The 24509-nt window shown below is 44.4% G+C and overlaps 1 long non-coding RNA gene across 1 annotated transcript; it reads right to left on the reverse strand.

Moving 5' to 3' along the window:
- Window positions 1–412: 412 nt before the first annotated feature.
- LOC141981442 (uncharacterized) lies at window positions 413–2328 on the reverse strand. The gene is made up of 3 exons (XR_012637779.1): window positions 1875–2328; window positions 1393–1525; window positions 413–750 (listed from the first exon to the last, which is right to left on the reverse strand). It is a non-coding gene; the product is annotated as an uncharacterized LOC141981442 (long non-coding RNA).
- Between the last annotated feature and the right edge of the window lie 22181 nt (window positions 2329–24509).

Here is a 24509-nt window from a genome sequence, read left to right on the forward strand (position 1 = left end):
GCATGAAAATGACTACAAACCTAGATGTAAGACTGGAAGACTGTTTTACATGAATGTCAAGTTACACTACAGTACATGAGACCCTGTAAGAACTCAAACACACCTGAGAAGTGTCATTTTTTTCTAATGTTGGCCATAACAAATACATTGGGTCATATTCTGCCCATTGGGATGCCTGAAGAGAGGAGAAGAAGAAGAAGAAAGCACACGCATTACATTGCCATTGAGCCAAGGCCCATCAACCTGTACCATAACCTCAGTGTCTTTTGTTAGGTGAGGAAGGCTGCAGAAAATATGCGGTGACTCAAACTGTAACAAATGTGAGGCAAAAATTCTACTTACCATCCAGATTGTCAACATGTCTTATTGTTTGAAGGTTAAACTCAAGCTAAAATATCCCTTAGTTGGAGAGACTAGAAAAAAACAAGTAAAACACACAAGAGAAAACAAAGCTAAGAGAGCCCATTTATTTTTGCTAAAAGTGACAGAGCAACAATCTGGGACTGATGAGGATCCAGCTTCTGGTCACCACCTGACTCTACCCTGTAAGTTAATACACTAATTGGTCATATACATGTGATAATTTTATGAAGTGTGCGGCGGCCTCTACTGGTAAACAGAAAATGTTACATGTGTGTCTGCACAGCGTTCCATCAATTCTGAATATGCAAGATAAGAAAATCTTATGGGTCTGGCTGCTGAGTCTTCAGAGACCAGTCATAGCAGGTTCCATTCATGCTTGTTTCCTCTCTAAGATAAATTTGGAGAGAAGTTAATTCATCTGTTCCAAACAAAGGCATCCTTTTTCCTTAACTGTGACTCCCATTAATGTTGATAAAGTTTATCCCTTGTATTTTGGAGGATCTATAATCTCCTCTCTACAGTGGCCTCTACCCAAATGGGATACAGAGGTGTGGCCACGCTCTGATTTTTTTTTTTTATCTGCTTTACTCAATACATTAATTTCTATCCTACGCAGTTTTTGAGATGAGTCTTTAGATAGATGATGAAGAAAACGTAGTAAAAACCAGTTTCACTTGGTTTCCTGAATCATTATTTTATGGTTAGGCATTTGTCTCATCATTATGAATTCATCTAGCATTTCTTGCTTTAGCACCTCTTTATAAGAAGTTTATTTGGCATTCAGGTGGATTTTACACGCCCCATTGTAATTTATTATCAACGAAGCAATAGTTAATGGATATTTAAAAGAATGTTACAGCTTGTGCTCAAACTCTGTTAACACTTTATTTGCTCCATCATTAATTAATTTTGCTATATCTTTACAGTAAAAAATCAGTCATAACTTCACAGTTAGATAACTGGTACTTGAATAAACTGTTTCTTTTCCTCTCTTGATTATTCTAGATCTGTATGGAGTATGCATTTTACCTTTTTTTTGGAAGAGGGAAAGATCCTATGGTAACAATAAAAACTCGGCAGGCAGTGTGGTTCAAGGGGTAGGGCACTGGAGTGGAGCCAGAGATTTGGGGCTGTTCCTTGCTCTGTCACTTACGGAGCTGGGCTGGGGGGACAGAGGGGAGAAAATTCCTGACGTTATAACAAAATTCTCCAGCTCCACCACCCAAATTTTCAAAATGTCTGCATTTCAAAATTCAAATGTCAACCACCTGTAGCCTGTGTGACCTTGGGCAGGTCATTTCTCCTCCCTGTACATTAGTTGCCCCATCTGTAAAAGGGGGTAGTGATACTTACTTTTCCTTTTGTAAAGGTGTTTGAGATTGATGGATAAAAGTCTGACATAAAGGTTAATCATCATTACTAGCATGAAAAAGCAGAAGATCATTGATCCAGCCTCCTCTTTTCCTCTAAGGTTCTTTGAAATGTTTTTAAGAAAAACAAAATCTACATACCTTCTTCCCTCATTACCATTCTGAACATGCCAGCCTAGCTTCGGACTTGTGACCCACCGACTCAGTTGCATCTGTATGGGCACACACTGGCGCATGGTCTCTTTCTTTCTCTCTCAGCCTGAATCACATTTCACTTTAGCAGTACTTGATCACTCGTGCCTCTGTTAATTCCTTTATCTGAGGCTTGCTTTTCATGGCAAGCTTAATTGGTGCATTCAGGCTGCTAGCTTTGGAGGAGTGAACCTACAAGGCAAATAGCAGTAAACTTCATGAACTCTGTGGGGCTGGCTGGCTACAGCTCTTGATTTGAAATTCACACATCAATGCAAACAACAATATCAATGTGTAGTCTGTGCATTTTCCAGCAGACTTCACTCTAGTAGGAAAATCTCATTTATGAAGTACCACAACTGACCAGTTACACTGTGGAACATAGCTCCACTTAACCCACAGCACTTACACTTGCTTTCTCTACAAACAAATCTAAGTATATTTAACAAAGAACAGAGATTTGAAAGATAACAAGTGGAAACACTGGAAACAAAGGGTGACACATAACATAAAATAGTAACATGCACACTGGAGCCTGAACTTAACTTGCTGAACGGAACATAACATTGTCATCGCATACAGAGCAAATGTTCACCCAAAATCCTTCTTGCGTATCACAGCCAGGCTTGGATGTGATCTTCCATTCATGAGACCAGTCATGCTGTTCTCTTGCCTCCTCAGTGGAGGATGCAGTTTGTCTCTGTCCGTACAGTTACAATAAAAAAAAAAAAAATCCATCGTCTGCACTTGCAAAAAGGATAACCACCGCTGCTTGTGTTTTCCTGTCTCAGATCTCCCCTGGAGACTTTGCAATCACTTGATTAGCACTTTGCTCAGACTGTGAACCATACAATACTTAATTTACACGTGGGCAGACTGATTAGATAAACATCTTCTGCCTGAAAGAAACTTGTTTATAAACTGCTAGCGACTTGCCCCAACTCTCAGACCTTAAGAGTAAAATGTTCAGCATAGATACAGAGCTCCTTACATATTACCCATACGTACATTTTGCAGTGATTATGAAGACCAGTGTGAGACAGACTTTCATAGAGACCTTGCATGACATTCTTTGGTGAACTAGTCTGTGGATACCAGACCCCAGGGATCTCTGGAACCCTTATGCTCCCTTGTGCCCTCTGCCAGTTGGCATCAAGGAGTCTTTGGGGCACAGCTGCTAGGTGCTGCACACAAACACTTGCACAAGTGGGTGAAAGGGTGCAGAGAGCCTGTAACTCCACCTCCCCCAACATGCTTCCTGGCCTAGCTATGCCAGCACATTGGAGCATACATTGTAACAGGTACAGGCCTGTCGCAGCTTATGCCTTCCCCAGAGCAACACAGAGACTGTATATCCTAATCTTACCCCTGGGGCAACCCTGGAGGAACACAACAATGTACAGTCCCTTACTACGGGCATGACTGCAAACACACCATCTTAGCCACTATATAGGTAAATCCTCACCCCCTTTATATATCTCCAATGTAATTATGTATTTATGCTTCCCCTTGTTCCTCTCCTGCATTCCTGCTTAACAGCGCAAAGAAAGCAACGTTCAAAACAATCTGTGGCACTGAAAAAGTCCTTGCTGTAAAAACTGATCATAATGAGGGTGTTCCGATAAGCAGCAGTTTCTTAACCATGATGTGTTTCCAACAGGAAAATATTTTTAAGTTACATTGTGCTGTGAATTGTCTTGAGAAACATCATCTGGCTAAAAAGTTGACATTCAGAAGCTGCATGGTCACTCAGCGGATGTAAGCTTTAATGATCTTGGATAAATTGGTCAATTTGAAGTGCAATGTAATTTAGATATCTGAACACTATTAATCACCTAGAAAGTCACAATGAACATGTACCTTTCAAAGAGAATCTACTCCTTGGCCTGCAGGTCCTTCCCCGAGCTGTGACACGCAACTTCTCTGTTTTGCTTAACAAAGCAATGTCATTAAAGAAACTGCATGAAATGAAACTATAGGCTAAGTTTTCACAGAGATTCAATTTTACATGTGGCATTTTAAAAAAAAATTATACATTTGCCTATATTTTCCAACCAGTGGTTCTAACACACTGCAGTTTCTTGCTGTTATAAGTGTAGAGAAATAACCACTGTGGTTTTCTTTTTTTCTATCATGGTTCTTTTACCATGCCCACCACCATGGTATCCAAGTGCCTTAAATACCACCGTGCTGTAGGTGGAGGGTAAATATTGACTTATAATGGTGAACACTGTTTGTATAAACACTGTATAGTGCAGTGTTTTTCAACATTCGGGTTGCGACACAGTACTGGGTGGTAGCATAGAATCATAGAACTGGAAGGGACGTCGAGAGGTCATCTAGTCCAGTCCCCTGCACTCAAGGCAGGACTAAGTATTATCTATACCGTCCCTGAAAGATGTTTGTCCAGCCTGCTCTTAAATATCCCCAATGATGGAGATTCCACAACCTCCCTGGGCAATTTTATTCCAGTATTTAACCACTCTTACAGTTAGGAAGTTTTTCCTAATGTCCAACCTAAACGGCCCTTGCTGCAATTTAAGCCCATTTCTTCTTGTCCTATCCTCAGAGGTTAAGAAGAACAATTTTTCTTCTTCCTCCTTGTAACAACCTTTTATGTACTTGAAAACTGTTATGATGTCCTTCAGTCTTCTCTTCTCCAGACTGAACAAACCCATTTTTTTCAATCTTCCCTCATAGGTCATGTTTTTTAGACCTTTAATCATTTTTGTTGCTCTTCTCTGGACTTTCTCCAATTTGTCCACCTCTTTCCTGAAATGTGGCACCCAGAACTGGACACAGTACTCTAGTTGAGGCCTAATCAGCGTGCAGTAGAGTGGAAGAATTACTTCTCGTGTCTTGCTTACAATACTCCTGCTAATACATCCCAGAATTGTTTGCTTTTTTTTTTTTTCAACAGCGCTACACTGTTGACTCATATTTAGCTTGTGATCCACGATGACTCCCAAATCTCTTTCCACAGCACTCCTCCTTCCTTGGCAGTCATTTTCAATTTTGTATGCGTTCAACTGCTTGTTCCTTCCTAAGTGGAGTACTTTGCATTTGTCCCTATTGAATTTCATCCTATTTACTTAGACCATTTAGCCAGTTTGTCCAGATCATTTTGAATTTGAGTTCTATCATCCAAAGCACTTGCAACCCCTCCCAGCTTGGTATCATCTGCAAACTTTCTAAGTGTACTCTCTATGCCATTATCTAAATCATTGATGAAGATATTGAACAGAACCAGACCCAGAACCGATCCCTGCGGGACCCCACTCATTATGCCCTTCCAACATGACACTGAACCACTGATAACTACTCTCTGGGGAATGATTTTCCAGCCAGTTACGCACGCACCTTATAGTAGCTCCATCTAGGTTGTATTTCCCTAGTTTGTTTATGAGGTCATGTGAGACAGTATCAAAAGCCTTACTAAAGTCAAGATCTATACCATATCTACCGCTTCCCCCCCTATCCACAAAGCTTGTTACCCTGTCAAAGACAGCTATCGGGTTGGTTTGACACTATTTGTTCTTGACAAATCCATGCTGACTGTTGCTTATCACCTCATTATTTTCTAGGTGTTTGCAAATTGATTTCTTAATTATTTGCTCCATTATCTTTCCAGGTACAGAAGGTAAGCTGACTGGTCTGTAATTCCCTGGGTTGTCCTTATTTCTCTTTTTATAGATGGGCACTATATTTGGAATGTAAAGCACTGGGACGCCTTGCTCAGCACCCAGGGACCCTAGTGGCTCTGGTCAGCACCGCTGACCAGGACATTAAAAGTCCCATCAGCGGTGCTGCCCAGTTAAGGCAGGCTAGTGCCTAGCTGTTCCGACACTGTGCTGCACTCTGGAAGTGGCCAGCAGTGGGTCCAGCTTTCAGGCAGGGAGCCCATGGGGTTCCGCACGCTGCTCCCGCCCCGAACACTAGCTCCACACTCCCATTGGCTGGTTCCCGCATGGAGCCACTTGTGTGCCTCTGCCTAGGAGCCAGACCTGCTGCTGGTAGATTTTTGGGGTACAGGGCAGTCAGCGGTGCCAGAACAGGTGGGAAACCTGCCTCTGCACCCTGGCTGCACTGCTGTCCAGGAGCTGCTGGAGGTAAGCCTGTGCCCCAAGCCTGCACTCCAATCCCCTGCCCCAGCCCTGAGCCCCCCCAAACCCGGAACCCCTTTCTGCACCCCCAAGCACCTCATCCCCAGCCCCACCCCAGAGCCTGCACTCCCAGCCCAGAGCCCCCCCCAACCCTGAATCCCTCATTCCCTGCCCCACCCTGTAGCCCTCATCTCCACACTCCAACCCTCCGCCCCAGCCCTGAGCCCCTCCCATACCCCAAACCCCTCATCCCCAGCACTGTTGGGCATCAACAATTTTCTTCAACTGGGTCCCCAGGAAAAAAGTTTGAAAACTACTGGTATAGAGTGTGCGCGTGTGTACAAGATATGTTTAGGGTATTTGTGTGTGTGTGTGTGTGTGTGTGTTCAGGATATACTTGAAAATGGGACCTGTAGCATATTGATAATATTCAAAAATAAAAAAAGTTTCCCAAGATGACAAATTAAGAGATGATGTCAATAAAATATGGTGGTCTCTTTTACCATTAGAGTATTTTTTTTATTTGCCCAACATCCCTATAAATATAGTATTTCCTTCCACTTTCCTGTGAAATGTAAGTATTTTTTTAAACAATTGATTGAGTGTTAGTGTGTACGTAAGCTGGCAACAGCAGCATCCTAAAGAAAAGTAAATAAACAATGAGTACTTTGAATGTATTACAGAATACTGCAGAAGGCATTCTATTTACCCATCTTCATCCATACACAACATTTCTTAAAGCTATTGTGTCTTGGAATGCTTACATTTTAAGCAGGTAGAAGCTAAGGTGACCAGACAGCAAATATGAAAAATCGGGACAGTGTGTGTGGGGGGGTAATAGGTGCCCATATAAGAAAAAGCCCTGAATATCAGGACTGTCCCTATAAAATCGGGACATCTGGTCACCCTAGCAGAAGCATTCATTCAAATGTCAGATGCCTCATCTGTGGGGGGCAAAAACCATTCCTGATAGGGTGACCAGACAGCAAGTGTGAAAAATCAGGAAGGGGGGGGGTAATAGGTGCCAAAATAAGAGAGAGCCCAAAATATTGGGACTGCCCCTATAAAATCGAGACATCTAGTCACCTTAATTCCTGATGAGGTTGTTAGGTGTGTTGTTTACAGCTGAAATGCCAAAAAAGACACCTAATTGTTAAAACCACCTAATACTTATCCAGTTTAAAACTAGTATCTATATACACTGCCTCCACCTCATTTTTCTATTATCCCAAAAGCACAATACCTCATCTTTTAAAACTTCCTGTGTTGCCTCCATAATCTGTTTTGTCTGTTCACAATATTGGCCACACAGGAGCAGCAAGGTGGCAAGTGCTGGTACATCACCACTGGGTGGCAGCAATGGGTTTCCAGCCAAGCAGTGCGGCTCTAGCAATGCTTCATTGGCAGAAGTTGTGAAGACATATACATTGATTTTTGTTTTGATTCTTTGATTCTTGGCTTATTTCAAATCCAAATGTCTTCAATCTGTCATCAGTTCATGTCTTACAGTGCTGGATTCCAGCCTGTACGCTGACCTAATGTTTTAAGAGCTGCACCAAGTGTTACAGTACCTGACTTGCTGAAGTGTAGTACAGGGAAGGATGAATTACATATGTATAAGCTGCTGATTGTTAGGGATCATAGCCAGTGCTTCACAGATGGAGGCGAATAGCCAGGATTTCATTCTTGGGGCATCCTTCATGTTTAGCTTGATCTGTGACTCTGCTGCTAACGTGACAGACACATTTGTGACAGTTTTTTCAGACTAAGAACCTTTACAGTCGCATTGTGTGGTGTAATTCGGGTGACTATATATCCTGTTTTGGCTGGGAAAGTCCCTTTTTTTAAGCTCTCTCTGGGATGTCCTAACTTTTTTTTTTTTGGCAAAACTGGGCATCTGTCCCATTTGCTCTTGCCATCAATTGACAAGAACAAATGGGACAAATGCCCCACTGTTTGAAAACTGGGCATAGAGAAATGTTCAGGGGCCAAGTGGCAACATTCAGGGGGGATGTTTATACACACGCGCACACACACACACAAAGGCAGCCCAAGATCTGTGCCCTACCCACCACTGAGAGGCTGCGCAGGTGCTGTGCTTGGAGCCCTGCTGGAGCCTGACCAATGTGTCTCTTCTATGCCCTGCCCCTCCAATCAGGGAGCAATGGGGTGTCACATGCTCACTCTGTGGCCCAATCAGAGGTCAGCGCTGTTGGGGTCCTAATTAAAAATCTTCTTTGGTCTCCGCTTGGTGTAGTGTCTGGTTTCCATGGAGACAGCAAGGCCAGCTGGGCCATGCAGCAGCAAGTTGTGGGCCCCAGGCCCTACCAGGCAACCCATCTGGTAAGTGCCCGACCAGGTCCCACAATATCTGCCTGTGCCAGGGCACCAAACACAGCATGCCCCAACCCGCCGAGTCCCCACCCATGCCTTGGCCCCTAGCCCTCGAGCTGTCCCAGGAGCACCCACCTGGGCCTCATGTCCTCCCCACCCCTCTGTCCTTCAGGGTCAATTCCCGGAGCCCTCTCCAGCCCCGCCATTGCCCCAACTGGCCTCTTTCCCTCCCCACTCCACCTCCAGTCACCTGCTTCTGCCACATCTTGGCTTCCCCCAACCTCCCGAGGGCTGCTATCTGGAGTCTCCTTGATCCCTCCCACTACCCAGAGCCTCCTTCCTGCCCCTCTGCTATCCCAGCCCCCAAAGGGCATTGCACTGCTAGCTGGATTAGAGTCCAATAGCTTCACCTCCTGGCTCTGAGCCAAAAAGTACTTACACACACTCACCCTGCGTTGCTGCCCAGATCCCATACAATGCCCATTCCTTTTCCCTCCTCCCCATCTCTGCTACTTAGCTCAATTGGGGGCATGGAGGAATTGGGCGGGGGAAGTGGCAAATCCAGGTGCCTCAGGCCAGCCCCGTGTGTCCTATTTTCAGTTAAGGGAAATATGGTCACCCTATGCATAATGCAAACCCAAGGTGTGCAGCTGACCCACCTTAAGAACAGTGAAGCTTACCTGCAAGTGGTTTTTCTTTCTTTCCAGGACCCACTAGTGCTGGACGTGGCTAGTTACTTGGCAATAGAGCTCTTTCAAGAGGAAATCTGATGGACTGCTTCTTTTTACTTAAAGAGTTATTATCCTGCAGTGGATTGAGTGCAAGTGGGGAATAAGGGGTGTGATATTGGGACTGAGCACTGGTGTCTCAACATGGGCAATGAATATTTCTTGTGTGATGACAATTCCCAGGTGCAATCAGTTTCCTGATGCAGAAATCAAAGGATAGCACCAGCCTGGGAGAAGCAAGGAGGACCGCTCTCCCATAGATTTCTGAGAGCATCTTGCCACGGAATGTATGTTTTCAATCCTAGCCATTGGTCAAGCATCTGAACCGTAGATTGTATGGCTGCAGTCAGAAAGCACAGAGGATGGGACTCTATGTCCCAAGCATTAGCGGAACTGTTGAATGACACAGCTGTAGAGATGATGACATACCTCTTTGGCTTGTCCACCTCAGGTCTTTGCTTGCTGTTGCAAATTTTAGCCACTAGACACGTCTCAGGCTCCTGCTGAGCAATCAGCCAGCTGCTGGCTCCCCCTGCTGGATCAGAGCCAGGGACCAGCAGCAGCAGCCGGAGTTGGTGGCAGCAGCTTAAGTGAGGCTACATCTTCACTGCAGTTGCTCTTAACCCCCCTCACATCCTCACACACAAATAGCTGACCTGAGTTTAGTGGGGTTTTCTGAGGTGTATTGAAAACTGTATTAAAATGGCAAGTTATCGCTTAAATGCCCAGGGCTCTTTCTCCCCTTGTCCTGCTTGCAGGCTAAGGGGCTCTGCAGTGAAGTGTGCAATGTAGCAGTGGGCAGTCTGGAAATAACCAGCCTAACACACGGTGGGGTAAGTTGTCTTTGTGCCTGAGGGAACAGCCTGCTTTGATGATGTTTTTGGTTACTGTGTGTTATCGTTATGTGGCAACCTTTCAGCAAGAGTATTTAATGTGATTTTTAATCTGATTTATCTGTGTTTTATGTTATGAACATAACACTTTTAACCTGGGCTAGCTGGCCCGACTTGCGGGATAGGTAAAAAGCCTAGGCGAAGCTTGCATTTAGGCTTTTAATCCACCCTCTTTGCAACGAGAATGAAGGCTAAACCACCTGAGTGCAGCTAGGTCTTCAGTGCCTTCCCACCATTCCCCACAGGTACCCAGGGCAGACAGGTTCTCCCATAGTTCCCTGGAAAAGAATCCTAGAGCAGCTCGGCTTACTGCAGCACTAAGAACACTGGCTAGTTCAGCACCAGTGAGGACCTAGTAACCCAGGTATGGCTTTGCGGTGTGGCTGCTCATGCCCGGGCTAGGCTAACCTGGAAACCCCAAGTCCTGTCCCCTTCCTGGCTGCCCAGCTCCAGTCACTCCTTTGTTTATTTAATCCACAGGGGAACAGCTTCAATCAGAGAGACAGAGGGAGCATGGCATTAGAATGTCCCATAGCTCAGTGGTTAGAGCACTCGCCTGCTAGACTATAGGAGAGCCAGGTACAATTCCCCCTCTCTGCTACAGAGGGAAAAAGGATTTTAACAGAGGTCTCCCATTCTTCCCCTGTAGCAGAGAGGGGAAATTCAACCTGCGTCTTCTATATCCTAGCCGGTGAGCAGGCTAAAAGTTACAAGGTGGACATTGGTGGTGCTACCACCTCCATTGGTGCTACCATCTCCAAGTCATTCCCACAAGAGGTGTCTTAGGACTCTGAGCTGCCTGATTCCATGAGGCAGAGTCCATTTGTTGATTGCAAGGAGATTTAGGCACCTCTTGTAGCCCAGACATAGGCACCTGTCTCTGAGAGAGGGCACATTTCTATTGTCGACATCTCCCATTGGCTAGTTTAGGCAGCTCCCTACCTAGCATGTTGGCTGTTGTGGATTTCATTCTAAGGTGCCTATCTCCTGCCATGCATTGTATAGGGAGCCTAGGTGTCTAAATCAGGCTTTGTGGATCAGTGTTGTTCCTGTGATTTTTTTTTCTAGGTACCTAAAAGTTGGGTACTATGATGCTCAGCATTGCAGTGCCTAAGTCCCTATGTGGACCCAACCCTCAGTGCTTTACAAAGGTGGGTAAACATTACTGTCCCTAGTTTAAAAGTGAGGGGCCTAGATAGTTTACGTGACTAACTCTGTTATTCAGCCAACCATGACAGAGCTGGGAATAAAAGCCCATGTTTCCTGGTGTCCAGGGGCTTGCAATAACTACTAGATGGTATTTATTATTAAATAGCGCGTAGATGCCCCGGGCGTAGGCTGTGACCCATCGTGCTTGGTGCTGTACAAACAAAAACAAAAAGATAGTGTCTGCCCCAATGTGCTGATGCTGCCTACCATATTACCATTCCGATAGTATAATACCATAATAATGTGACTAGAATTTCCTTAATAATTAGAATTTACGCTGAGAAACCACACAGAATAAATGACACTGCTTCTGATCGCATGCAAAATTTATCACCTAAATGTGCATTACTCGCATTATTTGCAAGTCCCAAAGGGACAACTGAGTAGGCTAATTCTTCTGAGTGGAATTAGTATATCCCATGAGAAGCCATGTCACATTACATCCAATCTCTTAATTTTTTAAAACTGCGTTCACATTGGTTTCTGGGTATTGTATATGCTCTATTTTCTCACATCTCGCATTTCAGCTCTGGGACAGTAATCACAGGGGAGGATTTCTAATCTCATGGTTTTTATTAAAACACAATAGCAGTAGCATAAACCACATTATAGCTGAAGAAAAGCCATTGAAGCTAATATGAGAAGATATTCCCAAATGTATGAATTAGTGAATTACTAGTTAATCTATGTACAAAGGAGTTTTAGTGATCTCTGCCTGCTTGCTGTGGTTTCCATTCTCTCTGGAAGCATGAACTGAGCAACACTGCAAACATATATTTTCCACTAACACATATTTTGCATTTCTAGCAAAGCCCCTACTGACCCAAAGGTGCATGGTTGGGTTTTTTTATTATTAATAAATTGCTTAAGAAACTGATAGTCCAACAGGCATAGTCTCCTGTAAGTGATTGTGGCTGGCAAGTTTGTGTAGCAAGCCTAGCAGTGAATGTATCTGAGACATTCACACGTCCTTCACTGTGTGACCACATCTCCCAGCTTGGAAACAGAATTCTCCATGTGCTCCCCATATTTAGCAACCTCTGCCAAGCTGTAAATCAGGGGAGATCTCAAAAATAATGGAAGATTATTAGCAGATTAAAAATGGCACTGTATGCAGCAATACTCAGTTTTAAGGATTTTATCATTCTCACTGGTCTGCTGAGCATTTCCAACGAGTGGCAGAGATTGTGCATCAAAACATCGACCTCTTGCTGATTTGTATGCTTGTTTTGTGAGTCATGCATAGGTTTCAGTTGTTCCAGAAATTGCTCAAGCATGTAATTACAGAGTTGTAGGGAGAGGCAACCTTCTGATTCAGGTGATGCAAATGATGTTCTATCCATGACAGAAAACCTGAAATTGACACTGATTTTCTGCACAATGGTTCTGTTATCAAGAAAAAGTCAAGTCGGTAGAAGAAAGGTGAGCAATGCCTCCATATTTCTTTTTCACGGTATAATTTGGTCCCACTGTCTGCCTCCGCAAATAGCTCTGCTATGGGCTTAGATGTTTCTGAAATAGTTTGAAGCACATTTTCCTCAGCAATAAATATATGGATCCAGTAGCAGCAGAAGCCAGAAATACCCTGCAGTGTACCCCACCTCGCCAAAACTCCCCAAAACTCAGCTTGAAACTCTCTGAAAGCTCTGAATTTTGCCTGAGTTACACCCATAAAACATAAATTGACCCATATTAACCCAAAACGTAGTCTAAATTAATTGAATATCAAAAATTGGTGACCCTGGCCCAAGTGTCAGGGTTAGAAGGAAACTATTGCACAGCTGTATACTGGACCCAAAAGCATCCTTTCCCTCAAATCCTTTTCACCTGCTGGTGCTCCCTTCTAGGACAGAGCAATCGGACCCTGAGTCCAGTCAGGCCACTGGGTGGCACCTGGGTGGATTAGGCATAATTGATGATCAAACACAGCTGGGGAGAAGTTGGACCTTCATAAAGGAAGGAGCACAAGGCAGTGAGAGTGTAGGAAAGTAAGGAGACTTAGCTGGGTAAGAGGTAGGTGGGAGTTTCCTCTCCTGGGCTAATGGATGGGGGAGGCCTGAACTAGAGTAAGCTTCAAGGGAAGCCTGGGAGGGCAATGAAGCCAGGGGCCAGAGGTGGGTTGTCCTGAGCTAGGAGGAAGCCAGAGCAGTGAAGCCCCAAGAGGCAGAGATGGTAAAACCAAAGTGTGTTTGGACTGAAGTTTGAGGGGTTGCAGGGAGAGAGGGAAGAACTCTACAGTCATTCTCTTGGCACTAGAAAGGGGAGATACCTGGAAGACAAAGGATTGGCGTGGTCTCCTGTGTCTGCCCCTCGTACAAGGACAGGAACTAAATGTCTGAGGAGAAGCCAGGGGAGGTGGTAGTCATTACAATGAGCCCAGGAAGGGGCTGGAGAAGGCCTCAGGAAAGACTAATGGTAGGAAGGAAGCAACAAGATTTGTGACACAGCAGACTTGGGCTGATTGTTCCAAAGTCCCTGGACTGGAACCCATTGTAGAGGGAGGGTCTGGGTTTGCCTACCACCCACTGGGAAGCCTCCTGACATAGCGGGGATCTAGACAACTCACAGCCTAGAGAGAAGAGTATAAGTCCACTGGGCCCAGTGTCAGGGGCTGGAGGCCTTGCCATGAGATCATGGAATGATTTGTTAGACTTTTGTTGGTTGGACTTCCTGTTACTCTGGAAGGGGAAACTATAAATGACCTGGCCAAGGACCACTACAGGGCCAGAGCAACTGTCGGCATGCGATACTAGACAGGAAGAGCTGCATTGCTGTGTCCAGCCATGAGGAAGCACATCGGTGGTGAGTCTTCCACAGTGGCAACATGTGATATAGAGATTGAAATGTAAGTGCTCTTTTGTCTAAAGGCTTTTATCTCGTACATCTAATAATTGCTGTATGTATAAATATAATAACACTAGGCAATTACAAGCAATTTAATTGCAACAACTAATTTGTAGACTTAGCTAATTGTTTCCCTAGCCACATTATGCTGGCTGGATATATTGAAGTCTGCAAAAGAAGAACAAGAAGCAGAGAATAGAAAAGGACAGTGGCTTCATTTCTTCCCCCCCCTTCCTCCCCCCCCTCATTTTGATGAGTCCCCACAGGTCCAGCTCATGTCAATGTAAGTGACCCAGAAGTCCGGTCCAGAGCCCTAGTATGGCTCCTTGAGGAATTCCAACAGCAAAGGGGGAAAAATCAGTGGTGAACAAGAAAGTATGCTGTTACGCAAAAATATTAGATCACATTGGTGTCTTTTTATTTTTAATGTAAAGTGATCCCTGCATGTATTATGAAGCTAGGAATGAATACATCCTTGTCTGTATCTTTGATTTCATAAAGAACATAACCTGACTTCTGCTTCAAGTTACAGTATGCCTTTTTTCTCTTCTCTTCAACAGCGTATGTTAAAACACTGAAATAATCCTGATCGCTCCATTTCTTCCTTCTGGTAAACAAGATCTCAGACACACACATCTGCTTTCTATCCTTCCTGTAGGAATTGGGTCATTGCACAAAACTCCTGCTGAGAATGGTGTCCTACCACAGTAAGGAAAGGACTGTAATGTTCAGCCGAGCTGGTCGAAATAAACTACAGCAGTTTCTTTAACATCTGGACTGGTATAGTACAAAGCTGGCTACTTTTAGTGGTGACCTGGGAATGCAAATGCAGTGACCATTTATGGCATTACCCCGAGAAGCCAATGTCATAGCTTTAATAATCAATTCAGTACTCATGCATGGTATTTTACAATGAACTAAGGTAGTTGTTGGTATTGCTTCTCAGTACGTAGAATAATAGGACTGGAAGGAACCTCAAGAGGTCATATAGTCCAGTCCCCTGCACTCATGGCAAGACTAGGCCATCCCTGACGGGTGTTTAACCTGCTCTTAAAAATCTCCACTGATGGAAATTCCGCAACCTCCCTAGGCAATTTGTTCCAGTGCTTAACTACCCTGACAGGAAATTTTTCCTAATGTCCAACCTAAACTGCCCTTGCTGCAGTTTAAGCCCATTGTGTCTCGTCCTATCCTCAGAGATTAAGGAGAACAACAATTTTTCTCCCTCCTCCTTGTAACAACCTTTTATGTACCTGAAAACTGTTATCATGTCCCCTCTCAGTCTTCTCTTCTCCAAACAAACAAACCTAGGGTGACCAGGTGTCTGGTTTTGGACCAGCACTCCCGATCAAGAAGGTACCCTGGTGGCTCTAGTCAGCACCACTGACCAATCTGACTGTCCGGTTGGCTGTGCTGTGCAGCAGGGCTGGAAGGCTCCCTGCCTGGGAAACAGCCATGCAGCTCCCGAGTTGGGAAACAGCCGGCATGTCCGGCTCCTAGCCGTAGGGGTGGCCAGGGGGATCCACATGCTGCCCCACCCACAGGTGCAGCTCCCATTGGCTGGGTCAGAGCAGGGGAGGAACTAGTGCGAGCATGACTTGCAAGCGCTCAGCAGGTGGCTGCTGAGGGGTCCTGTGGTGCGCGTCTCTCCCACTGCTGCCTGGCCCTCTTCTCCCTGCGCTTCTCATGTGGCTGGGCCTAAGCTGCGGTGTGTGCTCTGCAGTGAACTGTGGTCTGTCTGTCACCCCATTGCCAGCACCCAGGAGTTGGAGGTATGTGTATCTCTGTCTCCGAGTGCTGGGAATGGGGCTGCACCCCCATCCCCCTCACTGCATCCCTCCCTGACCCATCCTGTCCTGACCCCCACACCTATCCATCCCAGTCCTGTATCCCTTACAGTGCTCTTCCACCCATCCTCTCCACCTCCCACAGCCCTGCACCCCATTCACGTCCATACACTGCTGCACTCCTATTATATACCTATACACCCCTGTGCCCCCCACATCCTCACACACCTGTAGCCTTCTGCCTCCCCCTGCATCCTCATCTACCCCACATAACCCACCCAGCCTCCTCCTCTCTCCTTCACTTCCCCCTCTGACCTCCACCCTGCTCTCGTCCTTGCCTCTTTCTCTCCCCATCCTCTTCTCCACCTCCAAATCCCCCGCCCTATCTTTTCCCCTCCAGCCCACCCTCCTCCCTTCCTGGCTGGGTGATTTAGGCAGCCCCTGAAAGTGTATGAAAGTGTCTCTGTGTAGGCAAGTGCATGCATTGTAAGTGTGTAAGAGACTGTGTCTTTGTGTAGGGAGGTGTGTGTATTGCTGCATGTGTGTATACCTGTGTGAATAAAATTTGCAGCCTAACTCTTTGACTTTTATTCCTTTTGATGGCTTGCACAAAAAAATTGACATAAAATGTGTATTCATTTCATAACAAGTTTTTAAAAGAGAAGGGAGCTCTAAAAGAAAACTATTATTTCTTAAAAAGTGAATGTTGTTGACTAGTAATTGCAGAAGAGCCAATGTATCATACATTTCTCCCCACCTTTGTCTTGTTACATTATAAACTTTGTGGCAGATTCTCTCTTTATGTGTATGTCCAGCACCTACCAACCTGGAGCCCTGATGTTAGTTGGGGTCTAGAAGAATATGTGTTAGTAGGATGACCAGACAGCAAGTGTGAAAAATCAGGATGGGGGTGGGGAGTAATAGGAGCCTATATAAGAGAAAGACCTAAAAATCAGGACTGTCCCTATAAAATTGGAATATCTGGTCACCCTATGTGTTAGTGCATGCTAGATTTGTGTACACGAATACATGTGCCTATCTGCATGTAGGTGTGGGAGTCGGTTTCTACAGATTTATTTATATAGGTATCTGGACAGGTGGTTGTGCTCTATGGATTTTTATTTAGGTGTCAGAATTGGGCCTTTAATGGATCCATTGCAACTGTGATAATGTGTGGTCCTAATTCCACACACAATTACAATACTTTTAGTAAAAGAAAAACCATGGAGCTGTTTATGAAAAATGGGAAGAATCATGAAAACCTTTGTGAAATTTCATTTTTTTTAAAAATTACCTTTTTTGACTATTTTGCTGCCAGTTCTAGCATCCTGTAACAAATAAAACCTGAACTTAGTATAATACATCTGTCAAAACAATAAATAGTCCTGTTTGGGCCTTGCATTGAAAATGAGCATGTAAGAGAGGGTGGGGGAGAGTAAGCAACAAAAGGAGGCAGAGGAGTGAGCGGGGGGTGGGGCTTCGGGGAAGGGGTGGGGCAGTGAGCAGGGCAAAGGTGTTCGGTTTTCTGGAATTAGAAAGTTGGCAACCCTAAACAAAACCAAAATTTTTTTTTTCAATCTTCACTAATAGGTCATGTTTTCTAGACCTTTAACCATTTTTGTTGCTCTTTTCTGGGCTTTCTCCAATTTGTCCACATCTTTCCTGAAATGTGGCACCCAGTTGAGACCTAATCAGCACGGAGTAGAGCGGAGGAATTACTACTTATGTCTTGCTTACAACACGCCTGCTAATACAGTACATTCCAGAATGATGTTTGGGCTTTTTTGCAACAGTGTTACACTTCTGTTTAGCTTGTGATCCACTTTGACCCCCAGATTCTGTGCACTTTCTGCAGTATTCCCTCCTAGGCAGTTATTTCCCATTTTGTAAGTGTGCAACTGCTTGTTCCTTCCTAAGTGGAGTACTTTGCATTTGTCCTTATTGAATTTTATCCTATTTACTTCAGACCATTTCTTCAGTTTGTCTTGATCATTTTGACTTTTAATCCTATCTTCCAAAGTATTTACAACCCCTCCCATCTTGGTATCATCCTCAGACTTTTTAAGTGTACTCTCTATGCCAGTGTTTCCCAAACTTGTTCCACCGCTTGTGCGGAGAAAGCCCCTGGCGGGCCGGGCCGGTTTGTTTACCTGCCGCATCCGCAGGTTCGGCCGATCGCGGCGCCCAGTGGCCGCAGCTCGCTGCTCCAGGCCAATGGGAGCTGCTGGAAGTGGCGGCCAGTATGTCCCTCAGCCTGCGCCGCTTCCAGCAGCTCCCATTGGCCTGGAGCAGCGAGCTGCGGCCACTGGGCGCCGCGATCGGCTGAACCTGCGGATTCGGCAGGTAAACAAACCGGCCCGGCCCGCCAGGGGCTTTCTCCGCACAAGTGATGGAACAAGTTTGGGAACCACTGCTCTATGTCATTATCTATATCACTGATGAAGAACTGGACCCAGAACTGATCCTTGTGGGACCCCACTGAATATGCACATCCAGCTTGACTGTGAACCACTGTTAACTATTCTCTGGGAACAGTTTTCCAACCTGTTATGCACTCACCTTATAGTAGCTCCATCTAGGTTGTATTTCCCTAGTTTGTTTATGAGGTCATGAGAAACAGCATCAAAAGCCTTACTAAAGTCAAGATATACCATATCTACTGGTTTCCCGCATCCACAAGGCTTGTTACCCTCTCAAAGAAAGCTGTTATGTTGATTTTACATGATTTGTTCTTGACAAATCCATGCTGATTGTTGCTTATCACCTTATTATCTTCTAGGTGTTCGCAAATTAATGGCTTGATTATTTGCTCCACTATATTTCCAGATACTGAAGTTAAGCTGGCTGGACTGTAATTCCCCAGGTTGTCCTTATTTCCCTTTTTATAGATGGGCAATATATTTGCCCTTTTCCAGTCCTTTGTAATCTCTCCCGACTTTTCAAAGATAATGGCTCATATCTCCTTAGTCAGCTCCTTGAGTTTTCTGGGATGTATTTCATCAGACCCTGGTGACCTTGAAGACATCTGTGTCTCCCCTATTTTAGCCTCATTTTCACTGGTATTCACTATGTTAGTCATCCAATCGCTTCTAACCTTTTTGGTGAAAACTGAAACACAGTCATTTAGCACTTCTGCCATTTCCACATTTTCTGTTATTGATTTCCTTCCCCACTGAATAACGGATCTACCCCGTCCTTGGTCTTCCTCTTGCTTCTAATGTATTTTTAGAATATTTTCTTGTTACCCTTTACGTCTCTAGCTAGTTCAATCTCGTTTTGTGCTTTGGCCTTTCTAATTTTTTCCCTACATACTTGTAATATTCATATTCATCCTTTTATAATTTGACCTACTTTCCACTTTTTGTGGGACTTTTTGTTGTTGTTGAGTTTCAGCCTATTGAAGATCTCCTGGTTAAGTCAGGGTCGTCTCTTGCCATGCTTTCTATCTTTCCTATGCAGTGGGATAGTTTGCTGTTGTGCCTTTAATAATGTCTCTTTGAAAACTGCCAACTCTCGAACTGTTTTTCTCTTAGACTTGCTTCCCATGGGAACTTACCGACCAACTCCTTGAATTTGCTAAAGTCTGCCTTCTTGAAATCCATTGTCTGTATTGTGCTGTTTTCCTTCCTACCATTCCTTAGATCAAAATAGAGCTTTTTTTCCTCTGGCATTTTGATAAATTGAGAGTCTGAGTTGCACTGGCTTCTAAATAAAAAGCCAAATACAAACTGGCAATGAGAGGTTTGAAAGAAATTATGTTGCAAAAAAACTTTCTTCTGACCACTAAGTTTTTTCCTTTTATTTGTGGAAAGGTATCTTTTGCAGGACTGTCAGGTTGGAACTGCTTGGTCTAAATGCTGGCCTTGAAGCACCATAGCAGCAGTGGTTGGAAAATGGGCAGTCAGCAGTCGTCCCCGCCCGCCCCCACCCCATAACTGGGCATTTTGGGATAGCAAGGGTAGCAATAAAAGGCTTATAGCGGATAAGGTGAAAGACTGATGACAGAGAAAGTAGATGAATCCTGAAGTCTGAGTGACTGTCTCTTCTATGTATGATTTTTATTACTTTTTGTCCAAGTCTTTTTTTATTAAACCATCTGCACTATAAGTAAAATATTCCAGTCCCTTTTCCAGAACTCTATGCTTCTGTAAGGAATAAGAGCAGGATAACTGCCATTCTAATGGTCTTTGTGGAGTGAATTTCTAGCTAGCATGAGGATTTTTCTCATTGTGGAGAGATAAGCATGTTGCCCTCTGGTGGATGGTATAGTCCCAGTGCTTTGGGGTGGAGACTGAAGAGTCAGTCTCTGCTCTGCAGGCTGAGTGTTACTTTATTATGCAACAGGGTAGTCTCTCAATAATAAGAGTGCAGTCACAGCCACAATATGTACAGCAGGTTTTCATGGCCCTTGTAAATGTGAGTAAATGGAAAACTCCTCCTTGCAACTCCTGCAGGTTTAAGTATCATTGGAAACTAGAATGTTTCTGGAATTTTTGATTATGTTCTTTTTGAGATTAAGATGGCTCCTCTTTGAAAACTGTCTCCTTGCATCCTCATTGTCACCGAAATTACATTACACCACAACATCTGAAACACAGGTAAACTTTGGCATTGCCTCTTACAAGGAGCAATTTCCAAGAGTAGGAATTGTATACTGGTTAAGGAATTGTCATTATACGAACTACAAAACATGACCTGTCAATTAAGTGGTTAAGGAAAAAATATAAATGGCACCTTCTGCATTGGGCAGGGCCGCTTGACAGTGTGAGAGGAAATTCCAGAGTCCTTGGTGAAGTGTCTCCAGATGCATTTCCTACCAAAATGCCCCCATGGCTTAGGACTTAACTGATTTACTAAAGGTTATATAGAAACTGTGTCAGAGCTAGGAACAGAACACTGCACTTTGAGGGCTTGATTGTTCTTTGTAGGCGCAGTCCCAGAGTAAGGTGCAGTGCAGAGCTAGCTAGAGGGAACACCAGGAAATACTCTCCCTGGCACTCTAGCCCAGAGAAGCCATACAACCTGTGCTCTGATATCTCACGGTGAGTGTTGCAGCTTAATCTCCTCTGCAGACAGACATCTCTGGGTAATGCATAGTAGAGGGTAGAGCCCTCTCCTGCCTCTTCCTCATGATTTTTGGGGCAGTGTACGCACCAGGTGATTAGCAAATAAGCTCCTTACTTCTTCCCGATGCCTAAGTGGGCTACACAAAAGGGAAATCTCCTTAGGCCTTCCCAACTGATATCCTCACCATCCCATGCCAACATGAAGCTGAGATGGAATCTGGCCTAAGCAGTAGTTCCATATTTTATCTATTAGACCACGGTGCCTATCATACAAATTTGGCTCAAGTCTCTGTAATTAGACCAGTGGTAAAATAGAGAGAACTCTTGTCCACCTTGCAAGTAAGGTGCGTTGTATTGATTTAGATGGAATACATGAGTGGTGTTAACATGACCCAGTGATTATCCCACACTAAACAGTGTTAAACAAGGTTCAAGGTTTGGTACTCAGAGACCTCAGCCTTAGTGTAATGGTGGTTGCCATGGTAATATTTTTAACCGTTATTAGAAATAAAGAAAAGAAAAAACAGTTAAAACGTTTGAAATGTAAAGTATTAAATAAGGCTTTCAGTTCAGCAACATCCCTTGTTTCCTTTAGCTGGAGAGACTTTTGGGAAGCAGGGGAAAACCCCTTGTTTGACAGATTAAGATAGTACCAAAGATGGTGGTAGCTGTTTTGGGGGGGGAAAGAGTAATTAGTTGGGATGGGCTGAAGCTGTTGTACAGTTCAATCCCATTTTATTCTCGGTGTTGGTTTGGATTCAGCTGGAGCCAGTAGAGGAGGCAATGTCAGATGGGTTCCTCTCTCTGGCCCAGTCTGGTCAGAACATCTTTCAGTATTGGGTTGACAAAGGTCCAGTGTCTCAGGAGATGATGAGGTTAGCAGCAATGATGGTGAAGCTCATTCCAATAGCCAGTTTTTCTGTCTGTCTTTAAGAACCCAAAAAGGACGTGGTGGGCAGACGAGGCCATCTCCTCATTATTTTGTCCACAAATTAGGTCTAGTTTCTGACACACCAATTTTTGGTTCACAGACTTCTAGCTCCACACTTTCCTTGTTTACCAAGCCCAATCTTAACTCTGTCCTTGAGTTACATTGTTTGGACAAAATCCAGTCTTTGTCTGTCCTTTCAGACCTTTTCCCATCAACATTTGTTACAGGTTATTGTGATATCTGATGAACTTACACTCACTTTTTACAGCTGAATCACAATCAGGGTAAATTTGTAGGCCCAATTATTACAAAGGGTGCTTGGAGAGCTACAGTACACTGAATAAAGGCAAATCCATGCTTTTCAGATGTCCTGACTAAGGCACAGAGAGCTTCGCTGACGAGGGATACATACAGGAAATGGAAGGAGGGACGTGTCACTAAGGAAGTATACATTGGAATATGTGAGCATTTAGGGACAAAATCAGGAATGCCAAGGCAAAGGGTGAGTTAGAAGTTGGGAAATGTTAGATGAGCAGAAAGGGTTCTACACATATGTCTGACAAAAAAGAAAGATCAGGGATGGTATGGGTCCACTGCTCAATGGAGAAGGTGAGCTGGTAACAGAAGAGAGAAGGCAGAGCTGCTCAGTGTCTACTTTGCTTCAGTTTTCACACAAAATATACCCTGACCGGATAACTAGCAAATTATAATAGACAATAAAAGGGAAGGGATGCAGATCAGAATAAGTGAAGAACACATCCGTGATCTTCTGACTAATTTGAATGTTTAGTTGGTTAGACACTGGCTATGGAGCCAAAGTCCAAATCGTGGATGGGATACTTAGATATCCTGGTAGTATTTTGGCATTCTGCCAGCATTCAGAGTGAAGGGAGGATGTGTTGCACATATACTCATGGCTAAATTAGCTTGCTAGAGAACAAGAGTGGGGTTTTTTTTTTTTGGTTTTGGTTTGTTTTTTTTCTAGCAGGGCTTCACCAAAGCCACTTTTAGCTTGACAAGTGCCGTTTACTTTTAATTTTAGTCCTCTTGTGACCTGGGAATTTCATTTATTTAAATATTTTAGCATGCTTTCATTTCCTCCTCAAAAGAGATTGGGTTTTTTTAGGAAAGAAAGCTGGAAAACCCTACAAATAAGTCTCTATAATTAAGACTGTCGATGATTTGATAGATACATCACATCACTGACAAAAGCCAAGGATCCAAAAGCACAGAACCAAATAGCGGAGGAGACTGTAAATCTTACACTGCCCACATAAACAGTGTACTGTTGTGCATATCACTTTAATTGTGAACAAAAATAAATACTATTCTTCCATCTGTAACCTCAAAATATAAATCTACAACAGATGTAAACATTGCTGTTTGTTGCTATCAAATGCAACTCTACAGATATACATGCCTTTACCATAAACTGATACTATATACATTCCTATTAGACTAATGTTTGTTTGAACGTAGTTTAAGCCGGGGCGGGCAAACTTTTTGGCCTGAAGGCCACATTGGGTTTCTGAAATTGTATGGAGGACCAGTTGGGGAGGCTGTGCCTCCCCAAACAGCCAGGCATGGCCAGGCCCCCCTGGGACTCCTGCCCCATTCAACCCCCCCAGGACCTCCGCCCCTAACTGCCCCCTACCACCGCATCCAACCCCTCCTCTCATTCCTGGCTGCCCCTCCGGGACCCCTGCTCCCATTCAACCCCCCCTGTTCCCCACCCTCTGACCACCCTGACCCCTATCCACACCGACCACCACCCCAGACTCCCCTGCCCTCTATCCAACCCCACTGCTCCCTGCCCCCTTACCGCTCTGCCTGGACCATCAGAGGCTGATGGCGCTACAGCCACACCGCTCAGAGCACCAGGACAGGCAGCCATGCCGCCAGCTGGAGCCAGCCATGCCACCGCGCAGCACAGAGCGTCGGGTCGTGGTCTGCAGCTGTGCTGCCCAGCAAGAACTCTCCACCCAAAGCGTTGCACCGGCAGTGCAGTGAGCTGAGGCTGAAGGGGAGGGGGAACAGCAAGGGAAGGGCCAGGGGCTAGCTTCCTGGGCCAGGAGCTCAGGGGCCGGGCAGGAGCGACCTGCGGGACGTAGTTTGCCCACCTCTGGTCTAAGCACTTTACTAAAAAATTATATTGTCTGTTGAAAAATCTAACAATTGATATTTCCCACTTAACAATGCCACTCTAGGAAAATATTTAGCTTCTGAAAACAAGTTGATAAATGTACATTAAAACCTTCCCACAGTTAAAGTTCTGATTGCTGTATTGTGAAGAAATATGCATTTCTAAATATTTGATAAGAATTGTGTGTTTTGTGTGGGCATTGTACAATTTATGAACTCCTTAACTATTCATTCCCTTGCTTTTAAATGATGTGATGGGGAAACCCATTGTTGTCGTCTTACCTTGTTTTAAGTTTTCTGTTTTAGTGTGTGTGTCTAAAAAATTGCCATTATACTTCAGTATTTTTGTCAAGAGAAATGTGGCCACAGTGGGAGAGAAACTTTCCTTTTTAAAGAAAGGAGGCTAACCATTTAATTCATAGGCTCAGAAACACAGAAAAATTACTCTATTATAATTTACCTGTAGGCCTGTTTACAACAGGCAGAAAATGTTAAACAGAATTCCTGCAAGGTAGAGTTCATACTCTAAGGGCACAAAGGTTCTAAT

The sequence above is a fragment of the Natator depressus genome, chromosome 2 (assembly GCF_965152275.1).
Source record: "Natator depressus isolate rNatDep1 chromosome 2, rNatDep2.hap1, whole genome shotgun sequence".
Classification (NCBI taxonomy): Eukaryota; Metazoa; Chordata; order Testudines; family Cheloniidae; genus Natator; species Natator depressus.